This window comes from Lathyrus oleraceus, chromosome 4 (genome assembly GCF_024323335.1).
Source record: "Lathyrus oleraceus cultivar Zhongwan6 chromosome 4, CAAS_Psat_ZW6_1.0, whole genome shotgun sequence".
In the NCBI taxonomy this organism is placed as follows: domain Eukaryota; kingdom Viridiplantae; phylum Streptophyta; class Magnoliopsida; order Fabales; family Fabaceae; genus Lathyrus; species Lathyrus oleraceus.
The window spans coordinates 341,192,858-341,196,661 of NC_066582.1; the positions used below are offsets into that span (position 1 = coordinate 341,192,858).

At 40.5% G+C, this 3,804-nt stretch overlaps 1 non-coding gene across 1 annotated transcript; it reads right to left on the reverse strand.

Moving 5' to 3' along the window:
- Positions 1-806: 806 nt before the first annotated feature.
- LOC127077988 (small nucleolar RNA R71) lies at positions 807-913 on the reverse strand. The gene has a single exon (XR_007787744.1). It is a non-coding gene; the product is annotated as a small nucleolar RNA R71 (small nucleolar RNA).
- Positions 914-3,804: the final 2,891 nt, after the last annotated feature.

The following is a 3,804-nucleotide window of genomic DNA, read 5'->3' on the forward strand; positions in this document are numbered from 1 at the left end:
TCAACCAAACCTCTAAAAATCATCTCCTTAGCTAAACATAGTAACATCGATAACATTAGTTTGACCATCGGTCCCTGTGGGTTCGATATCTTTTAAAACTAAAACGACTAGACTGTGCACTTGCAGTCAAGTACCCGATACGAGAGGTATCAAGTTTTTGGCACCGTTGTCGGGGACCTGATTTAGTCAAATAGTGCGATTCTTTCATTATGCAGTATAAACTAAGGTAAAAACTAATTTCCTTTCCGTTATTTCCCGATTGTATGGCAAGTACTCGCTCACAAGGCGAAAACATAGCACCATCAATCGTAGAATTAGAGCGTTTCTTATATTTAAGACACCGAATATTAGAGTACCAACGAAGGTACGATATTTTCGATATCTTCTTTCCTACTACTGAACCGATTGAAAAACCAACCATGGTTTCAGTAGGACCACAGAATCGTCCTCCTAAGTTCTATGCTACCCCGTCCCAACAAGAACCTCACAACAACATTGTTGCCCCTACTATCGGTCGAAATGATTTTGAGTTGAAACCCTCATTATTATCAGCCGTCCAACAACATCAATTTGCTGGAAATCCTCCGGACAACCCTAATGAACATTTGACCAAGTTTATGCAGTACGCAGACATTGTGAAGGCGAATGGTGTATCTCAAGATGCGATAAGACTATGCCTTTTTCCTTTCTCTCTAAGAGACATAGCTTGGGCTTGGTTGCAATCCTTGTCATTCAACTTAGTTACTATATGGGAAGAACTGAAGAACATTTTCTTAGCCCGATATTTTCCGCCAAGCAAAACTGCTATGCTGAGAGCTCAAATCAACGGATTTCGACAAAAAGATGCAGAGTCTCTCTACGACGCATGGGAGAGATACCAAGACAAGATGAAGATATGTCCACATCACGGTCTCGATGACTGGGTGATCATTCACACATTTTACAATGGGCTTCTGTATAACACAAGACTGACGATAGACGCTGCCGCAGGTGGTGCACTTATGGGCAAGCCATACAACGAAGCCTATCAACTCATCAAAAACATGGCCCAAAACCATTGCCAATGAGGAGGTGAAAGAACTCCAGTAGAAAATTTCTAAACGAAAGGTGGAATGTACGAAATCAGTAGCCTTGACCACGTCCATGCAAAGGTAGATGCCCTTGTTCAGAAATTAGACAACTTGACCATACCACCCGCAGCCACCGTGGCTGATGTAACTCCAAACTGCGAGTTATGTGGAATTCTTGGACACACTGCACCAGAATGTCAGATATTAGCAAGAGTCTCCACTGATCAAGTAAATTATGCACAAGGAAATCCTGATTCGAATACCTACAACCCAGGTTGGAAAAACAATCCCAACTTTTCGTACAGGAACAACAACGCCTTGTATGCACCTGGCCAAGCACCCGATGTTCCACTTGGATATCAAAAGCCAGCTACTAATGCTCCTAACATGCCTAGGAAGTCCAACCTTGAACTAATTATGGAAAGCTTCATAGCTACCCAAGCTCAAACAAACAAAGACTTCTTGAAGGAAAACATACATACTAGTGAACAACTTCAACAATTAGCAAGCAAAGTAGACGCCTTAGCCACCTACAACAAAATGCTTGAAATGCAGATTTCACAAGTGGCTCAACAATAAGCGTTTATTGCTGCTCCCGCTGGCACATTTCCTGGACAACCACAACCTAATCCAAAAGGACATGCAAATGTCGTTATATTGAGAAGTGGAAAAGAACTAGACAGACTCGTAGATCCAAGACTCCAAAATCCTGCCATGTACCAAAAACCTGACAAAACAACAAATGAGAAGGTAAGTGAACCGAAGGAGAAAGAAGATCATACCCAAGAGGCCGAAGAGAAAGAAAAACCTTATGTGCCTCCACCACCTTATAAATCACTCATTCCGTATCCTCAAAGACTTGCAAATTCTAAAATTGCAGGGCAATTTAGGAAATTTGTTGAACTTATGAAGCAAATGAATATTACAATTCCCTTTACAGAAACCATCACACAAATGCCCTCATATGCCAAATTTCTTAAAGAGATCTTATCCAATGAGAAAAAGATTGAGGTTAACGACACAGTTACACTTACTGTTGAGTGTAGCGCAATAATCCAAAATAACATGCCTCCCAAACTAAAAGACCCAGGTAGTTTCTCCATACCCTGTGTCATTGGAAAGATCGTCATAGACAAAGCTCTATGCGACTTAGGAGCCAGCATTAGTGTAATGCCCTTAACCATCTGTAAAAGGCTCAACATGGGAGAACTAAGACCAACCAAGATGTCTGCTCAACTAGCTGACCGCTCAATCAAATATCCTTTTGGTATACTAGAGAATGTCCCAGTACGTGTAGGACAATTCTACATTCCTACAGACTTGATAATCATGGACATCAAAGAAGATGCCACTACACCTATTATATTAGGAAGGCCATTCTTGGCTACCGCCGGAGCCATAATAGACGCGAAAAGAGGTAAGCTAACATTCGAAGTTGGAGAAGAAAAGGTTGAATTTATCTTGACACAATTCTCACAAGCGCCAGCTATAGACGATACCTGTTATCTACTTGATGTCATAGACGAGTGCATAAGAGAGATGGAGATGCAAGAAACCACATATTCTAATATAATGAAAATCCAAATCCCTCCAATCTTTGAAGATGAGAATTGGCGTGAACCATACCAAAATGACAGTCTAAGTGAATGCTTAGCACTTACACCCAATCACATGCCATGCCCAAAGAAACCAGACCTGGAATTAAAAGCATTACCAAAGAACCTAAGATATGAATTCCTAGACACTGAACTCAAAAGACCAGTAATAGTCAACGCATATCTAGGACAGATTAAAACTGAAAAGTTACTAGATGTCTTAAGAAAATATCCAACTGCGTTAGGCTACAACATCGCCGACCTAAAAGGAATAAGTCCTTCTATCTTTATGCATCACATTATGCTACAGGAAGATTGTAAAACCTCTAGAGAACACCAGAGAAGGGTCAACCCAATCTTAAGTACTGTAGTCAAGGATGAAGTAAAGAAGTTATTAGATGTAGGAATCATATACCTGATCTTCGATAGTCAATGGGTTAGCCCCGTTCATGTAGTACCTAAGAAAGGGGGTGTTACAGTTGTTAAGAACGAGAAGGGTGAATCTATAGCACAAAGAGTTGTGACCAGAAGTAGAATGTGCATCGATTATAGGAAAATAAACAAAGCCACTCGAAAGGATCATTTTCCTCTACCTTTCATTGATCAAATGCTTAAACGATTGGCTAAGCATTCCCACTTCTGCTATCTAGACGGTTATTCTGGATTCTTTCAAATTCCTATCCATCCTGACGACCAAGAGAAAACAACCTTTACATGCCCTTATGGTACATTTGCTTATCGATCAATGCCATTTGGACTATGCAACGCTCCCGCAACATTCCAAAGATGCATGATGCCAATCTTCGCTGACTTTATAGACGACATTATGGAAGTCTTTATGGACGATTTTTATGTTTGTGGGCAGAGCTTCGAAGGATGTCTATCAAACCTTGAAATGGTACTTTAAAGATGCGTAAAGGTGAATCTCGTCTTGAATTGGGAGAAATTCCATTTCATGTTCCAACAAGGAATCGTGTTAGGACACGTAGTATCTGATAAAGGAATTGAAGTAGACAAAGCTAAGATCGAAATCATCCAAAATCTTCAACCTATGAAAACCGTATGAGAAATACGAAGCTTCTTAGGACACGCCGGTTTCTACCAACGCTTTATCAAGGATTTCTCAAAAATTACCAAAC